The 26,524-nt window shown below is 33.8% G+C and overlaps 1 protein-coding gene and 1 pseudogene across 4 annotated transcripts in view; one reads left to right on the top strand and one right to left on the bottom strand.

Annotated features, from left to right (window-relative positions):
- The window catches only part of LOC106871357 (uncharacterized), a 365,175-nt gene that overhangs the window by 238,795 nt on the left and 99,856 nt on the right, over nt 1-26,524 (top strand). For 3 of the 4 annotated variants that reach the window (XM_052967163.2, XM_014917765.3, XM_052967169.2), the window contains exon 2: nt 22,003-22,146. The exons of the other annotated variant lie outside the window; for it this stretch is intronic. The gene's annotated coding sequence lies outside the window, so the exon portion shown is untranslated. The remainder of the gene's footprint in view (nt 1-22,002; nt 22,147-26,524) is intronic. 4 annotated transcript variants of the gene reach the window in all.
- Nucleotides 13,525-14,271, bottom strand: LOC149137562 (uncharacterized; annotated as a pseudogene).

Raw genomic sequence — 26,524 nt, 5'->3', positions numbered from 1 at the left:
AGAAAATGGAATGCTCCGACACTGCTATGGAGAAGCATTTAACTCGATGGGAAAGGTTCAGAAGTATGGAGCATGGGTTCCGCATGCTTTACGTGGTAACAACAAAATCAACGAGCCACAATCTCCGCTGGTTTGCTTGCTCGTCATCGCTCAACTCATTGACACATGCAACGGTTTCTTTTCCGAATCGTTATTGGTGACGAAAAATGGTGCCTATACATCAATATGAAGCATCGTAAGGAATGGCTTAGCCCCGGTAAACAAGCAACACTACGCGTGAAACAAGATCTGCATCCGCGTAAAACGATGTTCTGCTTACGGTGGGACTGGGACGTGATTATCCATTACGAATTGCTTCAACGGAACCAATCGGTCAACGTGGAACTCTATGTTCAACAGATGGAATGACTCAACACGGCTATTCAAGAGAAAAGACCTAATCGGCAGCATAGAGTTAACTCCTGCACGACAACGCCCGCCCTCATATCGCCAATATGACCAAGGAAGCCATTCAAACGTATGGCTGCGAAGTTCTAACACACCTTCTGTACTGTCCTGATTTGGCACCAACGAATTTCCACTTCTTTCGATCTCTTTCAAATGCTACGCGTGGAGTTTCTTCAATGCTGATGCAGAATTGAGAGCTTGGTTGGATCAATTTTTCGAGTCGAAATCGGGTGATTTCTACCAACGAGGTATTAAAAATCTTGTTGAACGCTGAGAATAAGTTGTAAATAACAAGGGTGAATACATTATTGATTAATTAGTTTTTATTAAACCTTTTAAAAATGTTTAATTAAAAAAAACCACAGGAACTTAGTTGCCAACCCAATAGAAATATAAGCCAAATTTTCAACGGTCGTTCCCATCCTCTTTGCGATAAATTAAGAATAATAAATGTAAAAACACACTGAATAATGCAGACCTAAGTATGTTACGTCTGATGAAATCACAAGACAGTCATGGATGAATTACTTTTATTCATAGATTTGCTTATTTAAGTCACATTGGAGCTAAAGAACAACTTTAAAAGAAAGCCGGAAAGCTGTTATAATAAATTACTAAATAAAGCTCTGTCAAACAGCAATTAATACAGGTAAGCAATAATGTACAGAAAGAAAAGGCGAAAAGTTCTCTGTTAATTTCAATATCCTATTTAGTTACAAAAAGAGAACAAAATCCTAGTTTAATTGCTAGCAGTATTCCAATTTAACAAAATCTATATACATGCTTATAGAACATTTTTTTGGTAGGCAAAAGGTTATCTACGACATTACTGCGCCTCGTTAATCTAAAATACGCTAGAAAAATCGACAGATCTTTTACGTGAAGACAAAGTGTTATGTAGACTTTTGACCAGTAGTAATTTGCATAATGAGGTAGCTGAAATAACAAAAGTCGGTTAATAGCAGGTATTTAAATTAATCAGATAAGGGACGTCGAAAGCGAAAAGTCTCAATCAAATGAAGTTGGCCTCTTGGTATGAAAGATGGGAATCATTAATTGCTCACGTCTCTCAAAGTAAAGGGGAAATAATTCCAAGAAAGGAAAAACTACAGTAATATTTCTAACATTAAAATAATTTTGTCGCTCTATATAGCTTGATTTGCATTTTTACATGGTACATGTTATCTTATTCCTGATTATGTTTCATCTCTAATTGGAGCTTAACGTTTTCATGTGATTCTTATCTTAAACGGCGTCCTGTCTGTTTTGTAAATACTATCACAAGTGAATGAGTTGTTATGAATGCAATTGTTGAATTCATCCCTTAATTCTAGTGAGACGTCCGCAGACTGTAGTATTACTCTAAAACACTGTTCTTGATTTATATTGATTACAGATAAGCTATATCTTCTTAGATAGACTTTTACGATAAGGAGGATTTACTATCTATTCTACTTAATTTCTAAGTTATTCTGCTCTCTCTCTCTCTCTTTCTCTCTCTCTCTCTCTCTCTCTCCCTCTCTCTCTTCTCTCTCTCTCTCTCTCTCTCTCTCTCTCTCTCTCTCTCTCTCTCTCTCTCTCTCTCTATCCTTTTGAGTGGTTACAGGTATCATGTATGTTATGTGTGAGAGGGAGAAAGTTGAGAAAGAGATAGGATGAGTGTGCTATGTAATGCACATTCAGGATTAAATATTTCTAGCTTATGGACACTATTAATAAAGCAGATAGTTGTATTCTCATTCTCTAGGTATCTTGCGATATCTTTCATGACACTGAAAGGAAGCTGGAGCTCGTAATTTTGATGGATATCCATGGGTATAGGTTTTCGATAAACATGTGTTGTGTTTTGACACTCTCTTCGGAATGTCACATCATGTTATATATTTGATGGCAGTTAATTAGTGTTTAATATTTTCAGTATATATTTCATCGATTTGCATATTGCTTCCATGCTATTTCCGTAAGATTTTATGGTTTGTGCGTGTGTATGCTTTATGTTATGTGTACTGCCAGATAATGAAGCTGTTATTAAAATATTTTTAAGTATTAGATTTCAGATATAACATGTTTTATTGTACACATAAAGCTTCATATGTGATAATGGTGAAACGCAAGACTAACTATTCAAATTTGTAATATATTTCTAGTAAGACATTTTTCTGTACTTTTGTTTAGATTTTTAGCTTTCACTGGTTTCGGTATTTAGTCTGTGGCTATGAAGTGGCCCGCTTTCAAAAGCTTCATTCTATTTTATTGATCTCAGTACGCTATCAGGTAATTTTATGTCGATATCGTAGGAGTTTTGAAGACAAGGTTGACGGAACATCAACGGATGTAACTGAGACGAAGCAAAATATCACAAGATTATTTTTAGTTCGACATAACATTTTAGTATATAAAGCAAACACTCACACACGCATACACACAAACACGCACACATACACACAGGCACACACACACAAACTAAATATGTTCATAGGCATATGATAGTGAGTGCGCCCGCGCGTGTGTGTAGGGAGATGTACACACGTATATATCCCTAATTTCCTATATACGCAAGCATTCACATATATTTCTATGCACATATTAATAAGTGTATATACATATAGATAAACATACATATATGTTCACATGTCTATGCACATATCAGTATGGAGACTCTGCTATCGCTTCAATGAATGAGGAATCAGTAAGACACATCCGCACAATCTTAATTTAATAATTTGTCGTTTATTTAGTAGGATTACTAAATACATAACTTCCCGAAATCTGTTGAAAATAACTATTCCTCAATAGTAGCCTTTGTGGAATGTCAAAACAGCAGAATTCCAAGAGCGTGCTCCTCCTATCTCCGTTGCCTCAGCCACTTTTCCTATCGATACTGGATTAATAAAGAAAGGGCGATCGTCTTTGTTTTAGTGTAATGGCTTCATAACAACCTGTACAATGAATATTATTTTATTGGCCTTGGTGTCTGGTGAAAAGAGTATTACGTATCGAGTAGTTTTCAGGATGCAAGATTTCTATGGAGTTAACTATTCTTAGATCAGCAGCTAAAGAGTTAAGGAGCTTCGTCTACAATGAGTCCATAGTGGATGTCTGTTCATAACATTCATCCGGAGATAACTTCATGACATGTTAATTCACTCATAAATCGGACCATGCGGCTCTGAGTGAATCTGTGAATTATTGGAGCTACGAGGGGGTTCCATATACCTTCAGATACTTAGAATACGTGAAGAATTAATCATGTGTATGCACTTATCTATACACACACAGAGACACACACACACACACACACACACACACACACACACACACACATATATATATATATATATATATATATATATAAGACATTTAAAAAGGAAAATACACACACTTTACAGAGTTTTAATATAATTTTTAATATATCAACCGGTTTCCCTTTCGCTATTCATGATATTATGGTTTACGTATTTGAATATGTAATTTCTTGTGAATCCATTCGCTCGTAAATATCATCACACACAACATAGACAAATGGACAAAAATTTCTTCTTAAGAAAATCCATATTTAGATAAGTAAACAATAATATCATGAATGGCGAAAATGAAACCGGTCGATATATTAAAAATTATATTAAAACTAAGTAAAGTGAGTGTATTTTCCTTTTTTTAATTTCTTATATATATTACAACTTACCATGTGGGGATAATCGAAATTCCTCTTTCTCCGTTACTACTATATATATATATATATATATATATACACACACATAAACATCGGTGCCCTGTTGTACCACTACTCTCTCTCTCTCTCTCTCTCTCTGTACGTATATATATACATATATATATATATATACACACACACACACATATATATATATATATATATATATATATATATATATATATATATATATATATATATATATATATATATTATTTGTACTAGCTGAATAGTCCGTCGTTGCAGGGCGATTTTTATAATAAAAGGTCTTCTATAATTTTCTGTTTCTTCCATATCAGACCATGACTTTCCCGACAGATAGGCCACTTGATCAGGACAAATTTGTGCAATTTTTCGCCGAAATGCTTCGGTGAAGATTTTTTTCCTTTTTAAATTATTTCCATGTCTATTCTATCGTTTCACATGATTTTATTCATTAAAACTTTAGAAGTTCTTACAACTTTGGTCGTAGTAATGGTTTGATTTCATTTCTTTAATAAAAATTACTCCTCCGAATGATTTTGCTTTCATTTTGTGATAGACAGCTATCATGCAAGCTTCCAAATCCTGTTTTCTGATTAGGTTAAAATGGTGAAATTTTAAACCTCAGTAATATCATTCTGCAATTCTTCTGGAACAAATAAGTAACAAAATCGGATTTTACGTGGAAAATACCAAATATGTGACAGTAACAGGGAAGACTGGCAGAGCGACTGACAGTTATAGGACGTGACAAAACACACACACTGACACACACAAACACACAGACACACACATTTAGAAACGTACACACAGGTAATCACGAGTTTTAAATGGTGTATAGAAGACATATGTACGTATATATATATATGTGTGTGTGTGTGTTTGTGTGTGTGTGTTTGTGTGTGTGTGTTTGTGTGTGTGTGTTTGTGCGTGTGTGTGTGTGTGTGTGTATTTTATGTGTGTCTGTGTGCGAGTGTTTCTTTGCGATGGACAGCAGAAAAGCTACCTACCCCCTCTCTCCTTAAATCTACGTATTCCTCACACCCACCTTATTCTCCTCCCAGACGTTTTAAAAGTTACTTATGTGCATGTGTGCGTGTGTGTACGCATGTATCTATGTATTTACGAAAGTATGTCTGCAGTGTCACGTGTATATGACAGCTGTATTAAAGTTATATCCCATTGCCAATACATATTTGTCGCTTAGACAACAATGATTGCCCTTATATGATATCAGTGACCATCACTCTGTTACCATATTGCTTTGCATTACTACTCTTTGCGCCTTTCTTATTTTAAGATATAATCAGCCCAACCCCACTACAGGGCACGTTATAGTCTTTTATTGAAATGTAATTAGCCTATAAATGAACTGGATGTTAGTTAAACATGTATGCAAAGTTTGCTGAAGATTGGTTCGCTGTTTAGGCAGGAAGATGTTAACAGACAGACAGACAGAAAGACAGAAATTGCCATATATATATATAAGATTTTATATATACATACATATATATATATATATATATATATATATATATATATATATATATATATATATATAAAGAATATGAATATATGTATATATAGAATATATGCATATATATATAAACACGCATGCGCACACACATACACATAGATAGATAGATAGATAGATAGATAGATAGATAGATAGATAGAATTTGTAATAATGCATATTTTGAAATGATATTACATCTCAAAATATGAACCAAGTGATGGAAATAGTTATGTGTGTGTGTCTATATGTGTGTGCTTATGTCTATTTGTGTGATGTGTGTGTGGGTATGTATATATATATTATCGGGGTCAAAATCATGAGGTAGTGAGTTCGATTCCCGGACCGGGCTGTCGTGTTCTTTAGCAAGTCTCTTTATTTAGCGTCGCTCTAGTTCACAGCTGTAGAAATGAGATGCTACGTCACTGGTGTCAAGCTGTAACAGCGCTTGCTTTTCCCTTGGATAACATCGGTGCTGTGGAGAGCGGACAGTGATATGCTTGGGCGACAACTCGTCTTCCATAAACAATCTTGCTCAGATGTATGCCTCGGAAGGAAACTTTCAAGGTGCATCCCATGGTCATTCATGACCGATGAGATACAAGTATATATATATATATATATATATATATATATATATATATATATATATATATATATATATATATATATATACATATATACATATCTATATATATAAATATATATATGTGTGTGTGTGTGTGCGTGCCTGTGTGTATATATAAATATATATATTTATACATATATATACATATGCATATATACATATATACATACACACATACATTCATACATAAATATATATATATATATACATATATGTATATATACATACATACATACATACATACATACATAACAATGTACAGACTTTATTATTTTAATTGAATGAAGTTGTAAATGATTCGATGAGCGATGAGTTGGTGTATGCCACTTCGGCCCTTCAGTTACAATGCATCTTTTGCCGATAAAAATAATAAAATATATAGGTATATAGTTCTACAGTACCTTCACAATTTAATATAAATAAAAATGGCTTCTGCACAGTTTCCAGCAGTAGAACATCTTTCATAGTGAATTATCTATTTCCAAGGTTAATACAGCATTCACTGATTAGCCATGCAGCTGAAATGAACTCCGAATCATGAAATTGCGCAAGATAGCCTTAACTATACAGCCATGCTTGCACCACTGCCATCACATACAATATTTTATGAAGCTGTAAATCTGTGTTCGCTGAAACATTTCTCCAAAATTGATCTAATTAGTTAATTAAGCCTCCACGTGTAAGACTATTAAGAAACACATTGTCTACTTAGAGGCTCAGTAATTATAGTACCAATATAAACCTTCAAACTTTATCTGAACAAGGAAAGAATCCGTAGTTTTTTTTGTGTTTTGTTTCTTTTATACTGTTGCGATAAACAACAACAACCCGAATCCTTCAAAAAGTTAGACAACTTAATTGAAGGCCTTGCAGGGTCGCCTTAGAACTGTGACCGTATCTTCTAAGTTCGCAGAGTTCATACTATAACCGATTCCAAAAGGCTCGAGATTTTCATATGAAGAGCATACAGTAACTACAACACAGGCAATCTTCAGAGAAGCAACGTCTGCCAATAAAACTTTTTATGCACCTTAACACTAGAGAACTGAATAAGTTTGTGCAATCAATGGATATAAGTTTTTTTTTTGTTGATAACTTTTTTTTTCTGGTTTTCATTATGGATTATATATTAAACATTACATTGCTTTGTATTTCAATGAACACCGTGTTTTAGCCAACATAATTTAATTCTTCAATCATCGAGTTATCGATCTCTGTATGCTTACACAAGACAAACTGAATAGAAAAACTGTCCTGAATAAAACTGAAAGGTACGTCTAGAAGTTTTGGAATAATCAATCAATATCATGACAAAATAAATTCCACTCATTGTTCTTTCGTTTGTATTAACAGTTGTATAATTTAGATTTAACAACTAATCAATGAGATAGAGAATCAACCATGTTCAATATAATGATTTCTTCTATTGGTAGAAAGCGACAAATTTATGTGTTTTGGGACGCATAGTCAATTGAATTAACAGTACAGTATCGGAACATATTTTATGGATTCATGGGAGATGAAAGGTATTTTCTCTCCCAAGGGATCTGAATTCATGGTGTAATTACATGTAACTTATTCTAAGAAGTTTAGTACACAACTCAATGTACTACCATTCCATTTATCCTGTTTCCCATAGTATATTTATTGGGAAAATGGACGTAAACACACCACCAAACCACGAATGACGTCGTCAGGCAGTAGAGTGCAGGCTCTTCTGCGTAGTTTCTCTTTATCAGCTACATATATCGAACAGTAGTGGTATGTTTACACCCTTATTGTTTATAAAGTTCTTTCGAAACAATTTCTGCACCGTATTGTATTCCCATATTCGACTGTAATTGAGCATGTTAAATATGTATGTACGTAACTAAATCTGATTCAACGCTACTTAGTGCAAGCTCCTGATATGAATGTGTATGTGTATACACATACACACACACATATATCAAGAGAAAATGAGAGACAGGATAGATAAAATAGTTCTCCTCAAAGTTTATCTCGTAGCGCTACCGCTTGTACCCGTTTACAAGTAAATAGAATGCAGGGATTCTGAGCCAATGTGTCTTTCTCAAGGATACAACGAACTTACGTTTCATTTCCGCTTGCACAATCCACGATGAGTTGTTTGATGGTATTTTGTAACCATATTGGTCAGAGGAACGTTTACTTGGAAGAGTCGTTTCAGGAAGTGACATTAAACAAAGTCCCATAAAGCCCTATGATTATATGGTTTGCACTCACATAATACTGGTGTTGGAGATGTTTTCACCGCGTGCTCTCACGCGTACATATTCATCCTATCTAGTTAGAAAAGTTCACCATCAATGCATCGAACTCGTCGAATCCAGTTAGATACATCATCTACTTTCTTCTTTATTGCTTCAGCCCATCATATTATATTCAATGACGCATGTATCAGTGCCATATATAAACACACTACATAGGAAGAACCGGTTGTAGACATTCTTTATAACTATACAATCTGCAAAAGTTCAATAGACAGACAACATAACCAAATCTAGATTAACTTCCAGTTCCTACTTACTATACAGTTTTTCGCCTTAGAAACAGTAGCACCCAAATATAGAGACAAATTTAACATAATCCTTCTAAGGGCAATCACGAGATAATTACATAATCTCCTAAAATATTTCAGGCTTTCCGGAGGACTAAAAGTAATTTCTCATACAGAGATTATATACAGCCAAAATAATTTTCGACACCCCAATTTACGTAGCTAAGATTAATGTAAATCAAAATTATCTCAATGTTATACGTCCTCACACTTGAAACGTTTTCTCTTTTCTCGAGATATCTCGTAAACTACAAGCAGCCATATGTTTGGTATTTCCTATACAATTTGTTCAATTGATAAAGCAATTAACCTTCATTTCCCCCAAAAAGCACCCTTCTATATACAATGTAGTATAATATAATATAACATAATATAATGTAACATACAGTTCTATTTTTAAGAGATGAGGTATTATATACATTATTTACATTATTTACAATTGACGGATATTTGTCTTTATCTTGTGTGTTGCTAACACAATATTTCGGCTGGTATACCCTCCAGCCTTCATCAGGTGTCTTGGGGAAATTTCGAACCTGGGTTCTCATTCCTAAGGTATTTTTTCCGATGTTGTTGTTGTTATTATTGCTATTATTATTATTATTATTATTATTATTATTATTATTCAGGTCACTGCCTGGAATCGAACTCGGAATCATGGGGTTATTTGCCCGCGCTCATAAACACTACGCCAGATGCCCACGGGCATATAATTGCAACGAGGCAAGCTAACAAAATACGTAGTACGCCGGGCAACATGCTTAGCAACATTTTGTTTTTCTTTATGTTCTAACTTCAAAATCATATATAATATATATGTATATGTATCATATATGATTGAATGAAGAAAACAAATGAAGGACAAATATCCATCGAACGTAAATAATGTAAATAATATAAAAAAGAACATTGAATGAAGAAAAAAAAACATGATTAAATGAAGAAAAGAAAATATCGTTAGAGTAAAGAAAACAATATAGGTTTTGGATAGCATACACATTGCGTTCATACTTAATGTGTCTTTACCAAAGTTGCTGATATAACACTGATGCAATATAATATTTAATATATTTCATATATTGTATAATAATATTTTGGCGAGTATCTACAGGTTACTTGGAGATGTGTCAATTGTATATTATGCAATAGAGCATGTATGCTCAATCCACTGTCTCTTCTTTACAGTTTTGTACATGGACCACGGATATTCACGGAATTCCGGATGCATTTAGAGTAATACGCACGTCTTTTGCTGTAAAAGCGTTGGTAGCTAATACCTGTAGATCTACAAGGTTCATAACCAAATTGAATTGATGTATGAATATAATGTGTCCGTGTATGTGTGTATGTGTGTGCCTGTCTGTGTGTGAATCTGTGTGTGTCTGTGTGTGCGTCTGTGTGTGAATCTGTGTGTGTCTGTGTGTGCGTCTGTGTGTGAGTGTGATGTGATACATATGTATGTGAGTGTGTTTGTGCTTATGGTTTTGCGCGTGTGAAATTTGAAGACTCAGTCAACCTTAAAATATATTTGGCAGTATTGTCCCTATTGAGTCCTCCGATGAGTTAATGTTCCGTTGTTATCCATAAGCTTGTCTGAATATAACAATAATTTATTAATCGACATTTATAAATGTGTAGTCACGCACATCATATTATATATAATATATAATTTGTTGAAGTCACAAATTGACTTTCCTGCATGGCACATATCGAAGCGACATGCACGGAATAAAAAACGCTTTCAAACATCTGACAGTCAAATATAAAAGTATATATATACATGTACAAGCACAGGCATGGTTGTGTCGTAAGAAGCTTGTTTCCTAATCACATGGTTCCGCGTTCAAACCCACTAACTGACATCTTTTGCAAGTGTCTCCTACTGTAGCCTCGGGCCGACGAAAGTTTTCTGAGTGAATTTGGAAGACTTAAACTGAAAAAGGCCCGTCATATACATGTGTGTGAGTGTATGTGTGTGTATGTGTGCGGCTCCTTGTCTGTATTTGTTCCGCCACCACCGCTTGACAACAGGTGTTGGTATATTTTTGTCCCCCTAACGTAGCAGTTCGGAAAAAGGACCGAGAGAATAAGTTCAAGGCTTAAAAAGAGATAAATCTTGGGGTCAATTTGTTCGTCTAAAACCCTTCAAGGTGGTGCCCCAGGATTGCCTCAGTCAGTCAAGTGAGTGAAACAAGTAACAGTTAAAAAATGATGGAGACATTTTTTGTGTTCTAGTTACCTTTTCATACTACCAAAATCTTCTGTCTCTCTCTCTCTCTCTCCCTCTCTCTCTCTCTATCTATCTATCTATCTATCTGTCTGTCTCCCTTCCCCCTCTCTCTCTCTCTCACCCTTCTTCTACATTGTTCTTTGTGTGTGTGCCTGTGTGGACTCTAATGAAGTATGAATATATATATATATATATATATATATATATATATATATATATATATATACAAACATGCATCCTCAATTGATAAAGCATACCCAAATAGGACACAATGTAACTTATGCACAAATAATTTCAGAATATATATTTATAACGTGTTGACACGTCAACGCACTATGACGGTATATTTATAGTATGTTATAAAGCTTCATTTTCGTCAAATATTTTCTCGTTCTATTTTTCTTTTTCTGCTCCCTCTCGATAAATTTTTCTTTGTATTATGATCTTTACCTAGATATTTTTATATTTTTTTTCATTTCGTTTCAATATTTACGCTTGTAATATGATATCAATATTTGTCATTCTCAATATGTTTACATTATTTTTTTCTTTAAAAAATACAAATCTATATATATTCAAATATGACAAAATGAATTCAGAGTCGAAATATATTTTGGTACATTTTTATGTTTGTGTGTGTGCGTATTTACGTGTATGTGAATACACACACACACACACACACACACACATATATATATATATATATATATATATATATATATATATATATATATATATAGAGAGAGAGAGAGAGAGAGAGAGAGAGAGAGGCGCAATGGGCCAGTGGTTGGGGCAGCGGACTCACGGTCATAGGATCTCGGTTTCTGTTTTTCATTAATAACTCATAAAAACAGAAACATATTTAATACTCCTTAACCTTAAAAAATGATTCAACATTGCTAGCAATCGCCATTTCATTAGAAAATATTGAACTATAATTTCGAAGAACAAATTTTGTTTGTAAATTTTTATCTTTAACTGTTATTGGTCTTTCTATGGAAACATATACGCTATAAACCAACTAAACGACCAGTTTCTATGGTCTTTCTATGGAAACATATACGCTATAAACCAACTAAACGACCAGTTTCTATGGTCTTTCTATGGAAACATATACGCTATAAACCAACTATTTGACCAGTTTCTATCATTTAAACGCGCATTTTCATTTTGTGTATTTCTGACCTTCTTATTTGTTTTCATATGTAAAACAATGGGCAATAAACGAGTTATTTTTACAATATTTCCTAACGTAAAGTTTCTATCAATTTACTAATCGTAATTTGATATAACTACAGAAACTTGCGACAAAATATTATTCTTTTGCAGTGAATCGATAGCACTTACATTGTTTGATGAATGTAAATATGCTAATGTAACCACACATCAAACAAGACTTGTATTGGCAATGGCGGCTTTTGATATCTCCCTCGGGGTTTTATAATCGTGCCATTACTATGATTACTTAGAGGAATAGATTACAACATTAGCACCACAATTGTGATTTAGTGCCTCTAACCATAAACCATAACTTTACTTGTGAGGTTTGAAACCGATAGAAAGTTCCGGCAAAAAAAAAATGCCAGTGTTTTCAGTTTCTTACAACTTTTATACATTGTGACAATCTCACTCCTGCCTGCGGATCCGAAAAGTGAAGTTAGGTCTCAAATGGAAATTTGAAAGTTTCCGCTTCAAATTATATATACGTGTGTGTGTGTGTGTGTGTGTGTGTGTGTGTGTGTGTGTGTGTATGAATGCGTTTGTGTGTGTGTGTGTGTGTAAGTGTTTGTGTTTGCGTGTGTATGCATGTATGTATGAATGTATTTATCTATACTTATAGATAGATAGACAGACAGACAGACAGACAGTCAGGTTACATTTTGTACACATCTTCTAATCTTGCCTATATGTATGTATGTATAGATAGATAGAGGGAGAGGGAGAGAGAGAGAGAGATAGAGAGAGAGAGAGAGATAGGTAGGTAGGTAAGTTGTTAGATAGATAGATAGATAGATGGATAGATAGATAGATAGATAGATGGATAGATAGATAGATAGATAGATAAATGTATTCTTTCGCTAGGACTGTCTTCACAAAGCGCCTGCATACACCACATTGCTTTTCTTTATTTGGCACTCCGGCCTTGATTTAGAGGGGACAGTACAAGGACAGACAGAACACCACATTGGGGACAAAAGACATAAAACGAATGAAAATGATTATGTATAAAAATGATAAAATTAATGATGATGGAATGGCTGCTTTGAGCCTTACTCTGAAGCAGTATCATTTAACAGTTAGGTTATACAATTTAATGAATCGTTCTTAAACACTCTTTTTTTTCCTTTTTGATATTGTTCTTTTTTAAGTCTTTTTAAAAGTCTATTTTTCCTCCTTTTTAAAAGAAAAACAAATTACTTACTCGCCCTTTATTTTAAACGTTCATTAGTGGTTTCAATTCTTTCAAGAATTCCCCTCCCGGTGGTAGTTCGTCGGACTCAATTTCTACTCCCAACGGGTCTCTGCTACCTCCAAACAGTTCTTTTAATTTCTCAAATCTCTCATTGTCGATGATTATTCCTTTGGGGTTTTTTTTCCGAATATTCCTCTGGAGGCAGTCTTACATTTATGATCGATTTCAATTTTGTAATTTTGGGCTCTATTGCTGTACTTTTGACATACGTGATCATATGCTACTTATTTCTTTTTAACCTCCGCTCGCTTCGGCTCCAGAATTGCGCTGTCCAGGTGAGTCATTCCACATGGGACCTCACTACGTGTAAAAAAATCCATAGTGCTGGGGCCTTCGACATCTTGTTGTAATGATGTTTCTGGTTCTACGCCTTCCATTATTAATCCTGCTGGTGTCTCGCACCTGTTTCTTTTCTCCTCCATCTCAATATCTTTCATCCTTTTTTGGCTCTCTGGTGGAGAGCTCACCCGTTCTTTTCATTTCCTCTTATTCACGACTGTGAAGGATTCCTCCACTCTATCTTTCTCTGTCAACTGTACCGCCTCTTTGACACTCTGTTCTTCACCTTTCTGCTCCTCCTCTTCGTTTTCCTTCTGAGGGCACCTTACTGTCATGTGCTCTTTTTTTACCGCATAGAAAGTATGTTGGTGGTCTTCCTTCTACTACTACTCTAAGTCTCGTGTCTTCTGGGAATGTGATTTCATACATATCTTTTTAAGCTCACCCGTATCGTCATCTCGAGGCCATACCTCCATCACTTGATCTTTTTCATCCGCGTAATCTTTAGGATTTTCATCTCATCCTCCATTCCGTGCTTCGTGGCTGCTACCAGCCATGCTTCCTTTATTTCGGGGGGCGCTCTGCCAATTCTTACTCTGGCGACGCGTTTGCCACAGTACGTCGGCAGAAGTACCCATTCCGGTGTCCTTATCAGCAGTGAAGTGGCTTATAGCTTCTTCTTCGTTGCCAAACCTTACCTCCACTGTGCCGTATTTCCTTCCACGTGTATAAAATGTGGTCAATCTCTTTAGGTTTTCGAGGCACTCCTCTATTGCCTCTATTGGTGCAACCTCTATCTTGTGAGAGGACGTGGACAACGTTCTGTACACCACCGTCCTCTTCGCTACATTGTTTATCAAATCTTCTGGAGGAGTCAGCGTTAAACTAGCCCCTTCATTTTCTAACAATTTGCTTCCTTCCTTCCAGTTCTTCGGCTCTATCTTTATCTCGCGTACTTCAAGGGTGTTGGTATTTATACCTTGTGTTGTTGCGGATGCATAACTTGCGACAAGCTTCATCTCTCCTCTTTTCTTCACTTCTCCCATAAATGGAGAAGAAACAATTTCAAAAACCAGGCAAAAACAGCGACGAAAATTCAACACTTCAACAATTTAACAAATTCTGGTTCACCTACACAAGGAGACTTTCAACAAATATATAAATAACAATGTGTAACAATTCAACTCACGTTTACGAAACCACTACCAACACCAAAAAAGCACAGCACACTGTCATTCACTGACAGTGGGCATGCGCCTTTATATGGCTTAAGGCAGTTGACTTGCTACCCCACAGGGGTGTTTGGATTTCACCACAACACATTCTCTATTTAAAACTGGAATTGTAACTTCCGCTATTCCTAGCTATGAATTATGATCGAACATTTTCATTTGAAGCTGCTATTGGATATTATGTATAACCGTTTTTCCCACTTGAACATAGATTTACCTAATGCATTCCTATTTTACTCTGATCATTCTCTCGCTCTCGACAAACTGGAATACACAAATATGCTCGATTAGAGAATTTCCCTCGCTTTTACATCTCCTTGACGTCACCCTCTCCAGTGACGAGATACTCAGCCTATCGAATCCTTACTTAATATGATGATCCACGCGCTCGGTTACTCTAGAATCAGCTGTAAGTAACTCTGTATATCTATATTCTCTATCTAAATTAAACGTCGTTTAAAATTATGACAAACGGTTTGCCTTTTCATTTATAGTTTAATCTTAATCTACCTGCTCAAGGAAAAACCGCGTATAGCCACTTCTCATTAGCAGTCTCAACATCGCCGTTCAGTTGCAGTTCAAACCTGAGTTACAGTGGTAAACCAAAGAGAGCACTCGTAGTACGTACCTATTACCTTAAGTCAGTTGACGAATTATCATTACATATTTTATATATTTATGTGGATATATATATATATATATATATATATATATATATATATATATATATATATATGGTTGAGGAGGGTATTGGGTTTAACCAAACCCAAGAGGATACAGGTAATACCGAGTAAGTGCTGTATACCGACTAGTTTGCCCCAGTCGTTGCATGAACAGGATTGGGGATTATAAGTCGTATATTAGCGTGTGTATATGTAAATATATAAAAATAAAAAGATAAAGAGAGCAATGGTGAGGCTGGAGAAGTATTTTATGGATAGAGTCTTACAGCTGTTTCTGGGAAGATCCAGTACTTCCCTTCATCGGAGACAGAAAAAATAAAGTAATCTATTATTATATCCATAGGCGGATATTTTTAGTATGAAGTGGTAAAGAGTGTGATGCGCTGAAAAAAGAGAGAACAGTACTTGAAGTGTAGTTTCATTCCAGTAGTAAAAATCCGTGTAGAAATCCGTGTAAATTAATCCATATGGTAATAATCCGGAAATAGATGTTGGAACAAAGGCTGATATAGCATAAATAGCAGAGGTGAATATATGCCATACTGCGATGGATTTTAGCTTGTTTACTTGAAGAATGGCCAAGTCAAGTGAAGGATGAGCGGTAATTAGGTCAAGTCATGAAGACAGAATTTGAAAGGGGATGGAGGAGAGATAGAGGTGAAGGATGGTAGCGGTATACTTTAATGGTCAGTTGATCTTACAGGATAGAGGGGAAGAGCATATAGAGAGAAGGAGGGAAGGGGGAGATAAGGTTAAAAGGTCTAGTGGGTAGGAAGGAATGCGCGTATGTAGTATATAGGTGGTGGGAGTTTGAGTGATAAACCAAGGATAGAGATAAAGGGAGAGATGGGTGGGAAAGGTAGTTAGTAGTGTCATATTGAAGAGTGCAGCCAAACCTATTTATAGATGCTATACAAACACATACATATATATAACATCTCTTGTGCACCGTATTAAAGTAAGAACCACTAATATTTTCTTGACATTGAGACCTGTGGTTAATTAGATGTTTAGAATGCGACTTGTGTCTCCCAGCACGTATTCCCAACATATAGAATCTGGGTGTGTAGTTTGTTGTATTCAAAATTCAGAATGCTGGACAAGGCGCGTTGTAAAACTCAGGTCAACCACGTGTATCAATAGCAAGATACTATCAGCCATTTTCTAAGACAGCCTACATTAGATGATGTTTATCTCTCACTGGGTAGCGTACTTCTTGGTTGATCCTACCTTAACAGAACAGTTAACTATTTATGTATGTATATATAATATGTATGTATGTATGAATGTATGTATGTATATATGTATGTATGTATGTATGTATGTATGTATGTGCGCGTGCCGCGTTTACATAGACATGAAGTCTACCGTTATACAAATTATATATTGTATGTATACTTCCGTTGACGCATGTTAGATATTATGTCACAGAATACCACAACTATTATATGCTTGAATGTCTCACTGGTTTTTCCGAAATAAAAACCAAAATAGTATATTAACAAAGTTATTGATCGCAATTTTTGGAGTAACATGTGAATCAATTTATATAATTTTCAAGAGCTAATTTGTTTGCCTATTTCTTTCTTTATGTCTTGCAAATAGTGTTTGATATCAGATTCAAAAATATTTGCAAAATGGATCTCTTTATGCCATATTTTCCATAGAGTTTACTAATTATTTTTAAATAACTACATGGTTTTGAAATAAAACAAATGATGTATTTCGCAACGAATCATTAAAAGTTATATTGCATTTTTTTATTTGTATATTTGGTTAAATTATAAGATGTGAACTTGTTTTGAAAATTCTCTTACTGTTTTTGAACGCTTTTGTTACTATTACCAATGGTTACGCTAAGTTTCTTAGAATTAGTAAGATGTTGAGATGTATTTTATGTTGTGGTGTAAAAGTTGATTCACAACTTGTTACGAGTGAATATATTCAGGAACCTGTTGCTTAATGGAAGTTTTATGTGAACTTGAAGTAAAAACGTTGTATTGCTTTTAAAATGTACATGAAAAAGGATTTAAATTCTAGATTGAATACATAGTTATATTTATATGTAACTAGCAGAGGCACCCGGGAATGAAATTATTGCTTATATACTGGATGAAAAAAAGCAAAATATGCTGTATAGAAATTTGAGGACATTCTGTAGATGGACTCTCAGATGAATGATGGCTGGGCGCCTATCATGAATGGGAAAATTGAAGATGCGCCAAAAAGCCTCATTGGTACTTGGAAACTTTTACGAAAATCAAAATGGGGATTAAACGAAAAAAATGATTTACGTGAATATCCTCACAAGAGTAATTGAAATAAATGGCGATTGTGGAACCCCCTCACGCACGCACGCGTACCCACACACACACACACACACACACACACACACACAGAGTATCACACATCAGATGAAATGGACGTGTGTGCGTGTGTGTCAGAGTGTGAGAGAGAGAGAGGTTTGTTGTCATGTATACGTACATGCATAAATATGCATAGACCTTTGTGTGTGGGTGTGTGTGTATGCGTGTCTATGAGAGAGAGAGAGAGAGAGAGAGAGAGAGTAAATACTACATACACGCTACGTCAATACCGGAAGTTGACATTGCATCACATGTATGTAAGCACTTGGTACAAAAACGTGAAAATAAAGAGTGAAGCTTTTTGCCGTTGTTACGTCAATACCGGAAGTTGACATTGAGGAACCTTTTTAAAGAAGTGAATCATAAACATAAAGCAATATTATTTATTTTTAATAAAAAAATCAAATGAAGAGCCTAACATTTATCCGAGGTCAAATTATTCATGCATCACAAGTATGGAAGCATTTGGTGAAGTCGATTTCACGTGAAAAGCGAATACACAGACATCTCTATTTTATATATTACAGATATTTATTACATTTTAAGTTGAGAATTCCACATAGTTTCATTCTTTCGTAAAGTAAGATGTCTGTGATACATGAATGACGTTATCGTGGTGGTTATTATAAATTTCGATCAGTAATATAAGTGAAGCCGCGAGCTCGTAGACTTCTTTAACATTAAACAAAATACTTAACGGCATTTTTCCGCCTCTTTATGTTCTGGATTGAAATTCTGCCGAGGTCGACTAAATGGGTACTGGTTGAGCACCGATGTGATCGACTACCCCATCTCTTACAACTAATGGCTCTGTGCTAAAACTTGAAACTATTAGTACGATGAAAAGCGAAAAGCAGTGATATTGCAGAGGCATTAAATCCTCCGAATAAATTCCTTGTGATATTTTGTTTGGCTCTTAAAATTCTGAGTTCAAATCCTGCCGATATCAACCCAACATGTTACTTTCCCGGCTTTGATAAAATAAAGAAGTTGTCAAATACCGATGCCATTTTAAGCTGTTGGTTTGTACCTAAATCAGAAACATTTTTTTATAGCAACAACTCTTTTCCAGACTTATCGCAGATCACAGTAAATGATTTTTGTTTAGTTTGATTCTTTAATAATTAACTTAAGAAAATTTTCATTTCGAATATTATTTACCACCTGATTGTTTTTCGCTCGCTAACAACATCGTTATTATTAGCAGAGCAGACAACCCAGTTTATCCTATTCATTTATTGCTCGGACTAAACATTTTGCTAATCAGAATAACAATTAAACATTGTCTCATTCAAAAAGTTTTTTCAAAAGACACTATTTCTTCAGGCATATCCTACATTTCTTCCAGAACTAACCGACTTAACAAATTCTGCAGATAAGAAAATCAGGCGAGATATTGTATGATGAATGATTTATCTAAACGGTATCACAATATATCCACACATTTTACACAATAAAAACTTAAATTTTCATTTTTGCCCGTATTACTATGCAAAAATAATATTCGCTCTTTCTCTTTCTGGGGTGAATATCTACAAACTGTCACCTTGAATTTTAATCAAATTACTAGATAGATAGATACATACATACATACATACATACATGCATATATAGACGGACCGACAGACAAACTCATATAAGCATATATATATATATATATATATATATATATATATATATATATATACATACATAGAAACACACTCATATAGGTGTATACATATATATATATATATATATATATATATATATATATATATATATATATATATATATATATATATATATATATATATATATGTCTGTCTGTCTGTGTGTGTGTATACATACATATATACAAATACACGTGCATCATATATACTACATATTTATATACATAAATCAAACTAAGCAATAAGGATATCCAGAGGTAATGCCCGTGCGATCGTTTCATGCGACTCCATTTAATTGAACAATGTAAACATTACATCTAATATAAAATGTAGACCAATCTTCAGCTGCACAAAGACATAGAAATTTAGAAATATAATGAAATTAAATTTGAATAGGATATATTTTTATAATTAAATCTAAACTCTCCAAGTAGAAAGGAGGAATACAAAAAAACATTTTGACTTAGCCAGACCATACAGGCTAGTAAATAAACATTCTAAGCAGATTTTAACTGTCACTGATTTTTTTTTTTTTTTTTTTGTTCTGATTTATGGACTATCGTATCAGACCTAGAGATTCAAGGCTTAAGAGAACAATGGTATTTTCTTTTTGGGGTAAGGGGTAAACAATATAGACAGTAAACATGGATGATATTGTTATTAAATTTCTTAGGGTTATAAAATTTCTTAGGGGGGTGGAGTTTCTCTACTAGTAGACCAGTTTATAATGAATCAAACAGGAGAAATCTTATCATATAGCACATAGGTCAAGCGCATATAAAAAAAAGTTGCTATATAGTATACAGATACAATAAATAGTTATTCACAGTTTTCATTAATAAGAATAATATATCAGAATTGTTTTACATATGCTAAGTTTGAAATACTTGAGATACCAATATTTGCTTAATTAATATGTGAATAACTAAAGGCTAATTATAAATTAAATAATGAAATAAAATGAAATAGTGTATAATAATGTAAATAATCAATTAATGCAGTATACAAAATCAATGTGGTGGCATTAATCTAAAATGCTATGGTAAAGTACATTTAGACTTATTTACACCAATATAACAGACCCATAGCTAAAATGTGAAATTAAAATTTATATATATATATTGGACTAAAATTTCAAAATTAAACTTGTATATCTAACATCATTAAAAGGGCACATGAAAAGCAAATTTATTATACAGTTAAGATAAAGAATTGATACATTGGATCTACATGGTATATAATGATGGACTAATCAAGATTTAAGAAACTGATAAATTGAACGATTGGAATTAATATAGTATATAATGGTGAAATAAACTATTATTGGAGAACATGATAATTATGTACTAATTTAATACGATTGCACTTAAACCGACAATTTGAATGGCATTGCTCGGGTGTCAAAATAAAGAATAATAGCCAATGTTTTTAAGGGCTGGTGATGACAGAGTGTGCTTGATATGCTTAATGTCTATCAATCTTTTATGATATCGTTGTTCTAAGTTATCTTGCCAATCGTAGGGATTAACCTGTTAAAAGTTTCTTGATTTCTTGTATCATGATGTGTTTTGCTATTGTTATATATTATACATTGATATTGTATGATTGATCTTGATTGTGATTTAATCATAGCTACAATAATACATATGCAAGGGTTTCTAGCTTAGAGAGATTTTTTGGCATATATATATGCATACATCCATATGTAGAGAGAGAGAAAGAGAGAGATTGGAGAGATTGGTGCACTCACACCCACATACATATGCATATAATATTTTTGTAGTTTATGTGAGTTAACATTTGAAGTGAAAATGAGGTAAGAGAAATAGCTGAAATTTGCCGGTATCATATATTTGATTAACAACTATAAATAGATTGTTCAACATTTCTTTTCGAACATTTCTCCATTTTTTACAACGTGGCATAATTTCTGATTATGGGTCAGTCACTTGTTTTTGTGTTTTTAACGTTATGTTGTGTTAGTTTTTTTTTTTTCTTCTTTTGAAAAACGCATATATTGTGTCATATCTGTTTAGAACTGGAGCATTCGCCTGGAAGTACACCTCTTCTTGCATGTAAATTTCAAAATTTACAAGCAAGCTTTTGCCAGGAATCTAGTTTGCAACACACCGTTATGATTGTCTTTGTATTTTTGTATTTTATTTTGTACTTATCATATAAGAGAGATTGTTGATTGATGATTTATTGAAATTATTTCTGTTTTCAGGTATGTTTGAACAATAGCTTTGACATAACTGGTACCAACTTCAAATGAGTGTTAGATAATCTCAAGACTGAAGAGTTCACAGAACGGACATGCCAATAAGGAAAATGAAAATCTGATTGTCTGGAGACAAGAGGATAGCTGAGAGTAAGTTGTTCTGCATCAATAGGCGTCATCAGCTCAATTATCCTTATCTTATTTTCAGAAGAATGGACATTTAGACATGTATAAAAATAGTAGAATTCATTCATGGGCTGGACGATAAGCATAAATAAAAAGAATATTAGCTAACAGAAATAACTAAGAGCGGGCAGTTGCATACATCCGTACAGTAAAGATGATAAAGGGATCTAATCCTGTTGTCTTGTAGCGCAGAAGACATAATCTAATGTATTGAAATTTCTTACCTTCAAGGAATAGTAGAACAATGACTCCGTAACAAACAGGACCGAACTTCAAATAAGAAGGATTAATAAACTCAAGAATCAAGAATTCTTTTAAATTGATAGTTCATTATGAAAAACAAAAACAAAAAAAATTCAATTGTCTGGGGACAAGAGAATAGCTATGGACACGTATTATTGTATCAATAGGCCTCAATATAGAGAGATTTCCCTTCTTAACTCAATCAGTGATCACATATACATCTGTGTGTGTGTGTGTGTGTGTATCTGTGTGTGTGTGTATGTGTGTGTGTGTGTGCGTGTGTGTGTGTAAGTATGTATGTACGGATGTGTGGATGAAAGGCTGAATTATGTATTACATTAAAATTTACAACCAGTAGGAGTGTTCTTGTGCTAAGTTGTGAATAACACACTTTTATATCGAATGCTGCATAACGAAGGTGGGGAAGCGAACATACAGAAAATAAAGCATCCTTAAAAATATCCAATAGAGTGAATAGAAAGTTACTGTAATAATACATTTTCTCATTTACTCAAGTAGCTTTCATTATATATTATCATATTTTAAATTTTGTTTTACTGAATTGACTGTGTATAATGTTTTCAAGCTGATAGATTTATTCTATCAAATTTCTATATATTAAATATTTTAAATTGTTTATATTTTTATCATTTAAAAAATATTTTTAAGTGCGTTTAATTCATTTTAACATTTTATTGATTATGCCCTATATATATTTTTTAATCATCTGTTATTCTTTCAATTTAATTTAGTATAATTTTAAAGAAATACATTTTCCTTAATGCTTTGGTATCTCATGCATCGTGCTGTTGTTTATTTTCCCTTGAATTTCCTCACGACTCAGACAGGTTCCCATATTTTTTCTGTCTAGGTAAATTTTGCAATCGCGTAAGAGCAAAAAAAAAATACAAAGACAATCACAACGGTGTGATGTAAACTAGACTCTTGACAAAATCTTACTTTTAAATTTTGAAATTTACATACAGGAAGAGGTGTATTTCAGACGAATGCTCTTGTTCTAAACAGATAAGACAAAATATGTGCGTTTTTCAAAAGAAAACAAAGAATAAAAGATCATGTTAAAAAGCCAAAAACAAGTGACTGACCCATAATCAGAAATTATGCCATGTTGTAAACAATGGAGAAATGTTCAAAAACAAATGTTGAACAACCTAAACAATATTGTGGATGCCGAATATCAAAACGGTCGTTATAAAACGAAAGAGTAAATATTGCAGTCTGAAAAAAAAAAGAATTGAGAGAGACTGAATTCACAAAGAATAATAGTCAATTTTTTTAAGCCAGTTCGTGAAACATACGGAAAGAAAGCAAAAACAGTAAATGCATACAAATGTGATAGATGTAATTCAATATTGGAAAAAGTATTTCAAACAAATTCTAACGGATCTCGGATAAAAATATTAGAAATTTCTTCCAGACATATGTATGTGCGTGCATGTATGCGTGTGCGTTTGTATATGTGTGTAAGCATATGTGCCTATAAATTCTTACATATACATACAAAAATAAGTACATGAAAACATACATACTTACATAAATTCATACTTACACACACACACACACACATATATATATGCATATCATACACACACACACCCATATATATATAGATAGATAGATAGATAGATAGATAGATAGATACATACATATATATATATATATATATATATATATATATATATATATATATATATATATATATATATATATATATATATATATATACATATACGTATGTTTATATATTGGGTGTCAGAAAAGTTCGTTCGTTTCTTTCCAATATTATTTGAATTAACAAAAAATATTTTCATTGGAGTGCTTTGTTTTTATGTTTTGCTGCTTTACTTATTTATTTTCCTTCATTTTTTTTTTTTTTTTTGTAGCTGTATTCTTCCTCTAAATATCTTGTTTATCGTTTTAGTTTTTCAAATTTGATTAAATTTTTCCTTTTTTCAGACATGCGAGGATAGACTGCCAAGTAAAAATAATAGCATTTACGACCTACTTCAATCGACGTTTCAAAGCTGACAAAATTGCTTGAGATATTTTTGTTGTGTGCGGAGAAGCACTATTAATGAAAGAACAATGCAGAAATGGTTTTATGCTAAAAGAAAAGGAAATTCAACGTTACACATTTTCTGCGTTCCATCCTACAATGAGGATCGACTGTGCAGCTCATTCCCGAGGACGCGCCAATTCTCTAGGGACTTGGCCTAGCAGATGTGATACTCTCATGATACCGTCATCCGTTACCGTCACTGAATGGGTAAGCACGAAAAACTCGATGCACAGGTACCACATGCTCTGAAGGAAAAAGAGACGAACTCCATCGCTCATGCATCATCGGAAGTTTTCTCCCTCTACATCGGTAGTTTTTTCTCCCATCAGGCTACACGTGACACACCGATTTCTTTACTGCATAGTCACCAGTGAGGAAGTATGTTGTTTTTATGTCAATATGAAACAGAAGAGGATATTAACTGTGTCCTGACAAGTAAGCAGCTGATCGGGACAAGCCAAAGCTGCAGCTACGAGGGAAAATGTTTTGCGGCATTCACAAGGGCTCATCTTGTACGAAATGATTGAAAGCAACCATTCAGTCAGTACGAAGTATTAACCTCAGCAAATGCACTGACTCAACAAGGCAATGCTGTTGAAATGACCTACCGGTGACACGGGTTTCTTCAATGTGACGACAATCGCCTCGATTTCACTATTTAACTTAAATACTTTTCGGACGGTCACTAAGAAAGATGAACCGTAGCTACTGTATTCCACTCATATAATGCCTTCAGATTAAAGCAGTTTTCTGTCCCACCCCAAGATTCTGCAAAGTGTTTTGTGCAGCAGGGCAATGAAGCAGAAATCATGCCTCAACGCATTCTTTGTGTTAAGACCCGATGATTTCTACAACTAAGTCACGAATAAACTAACGGAACAATGGCAAGGAGATGTTAACAACGAAGTTAAATATAAAATTGAGTGACCTGTTAATGTTGTTGATGGAACGTAAGAATAATTCTTTAAAAATGGAAAAAGCGAACGAATTTATTTGACAACCCAGTATATATGTATATAATGTATATAATTATATGCATATGTAATTATATATAATTATATGTAATTATATGTATATAATTATACCTTTATGATTATGGAGTATGATTATGATTTGTGGAGCATGCGTGCCAGTGCGTGTGCCTGTTCGTGTTTGTGTGTGCATGTGTGTTTATATTCGTATGTACGAGCACAAACATTTGCGTGAATATGTATGCATATAACTTTGATAACCGATAGGTTTCTGCCAGAATAGGCCTAGGGCTTGTCTAACGTAATAGTACCGCCTGGTGAAGTCTTTTAATCATATATGGGACACCATAGCCCATTCAAGCAAAGAGTTATTATTGTTGGAGACATATCCGGGTGAAGGAGATTGGTCGGGAAATTTCTGAAGAAATTTGTGGAGTGAACAATATATATATATATATATATATATATATATATATATATATATATATATATATATGTGTATATATATATGGTTATATATGTAAGGTGTGGCTGTGTGGTTAGAAGCTGTCCTTGTTTGTCCCCTCTATGTTTAGCCCCTTGTGGGCAATAAAGAAATAAGAAACTTGCTTCCCAACCACATGATTCTGTGTTGTATCCCACTACGTGGTAGACGTATATGTGTGTTGTGTCCCACCGATCACCGCTTCAGAACACGTGCTGGTGTGTTTACGTCCCGACAGAATAAGTACTAGGCTTTAAAAGAAAGTCCTGAGGTAGATCTGTTTGACTAAAATCCCTTCAAGGCGGGGCTACAGTCAAATGATCGAAAAGTTAAAAAAATAAAAGAATACATATAATTGTATAGATATATAGGTGTGTGAGTGAATGTGTGTGTGCGTGTATAAATATATATATGTATATCTATATCTATATATCTATATATTTATATATCTATATATCTATATATATCTATATATTTATATATACAGGTATGGTGATGGAAACAGAAAGATAGAACACAAAATGAGTATCTGTATATTTTTATTAATATTTTGCAGAAGTAACA

The sequence above is a fragment of the Octopus bimaculoides genome, chromosome 1, assembly GCF_046866305.1.
Source record: "Octopus bimaculoides isolate indiv1 chromosome 1, ASM4686630v1, whole genome shotgun sequence".
Lineage (NCBI taxonomy): Eukaryota > Metazoa > Mollusca > Cephalopoda > Octopoda > Octopodidae > Octopus > Octopus bimaculoides.
The sequence above is the reverse complement of the archived record's forward strand: the minus strand, read 5'-3'. Positions and strand labels throughout refer to the sequence as shown.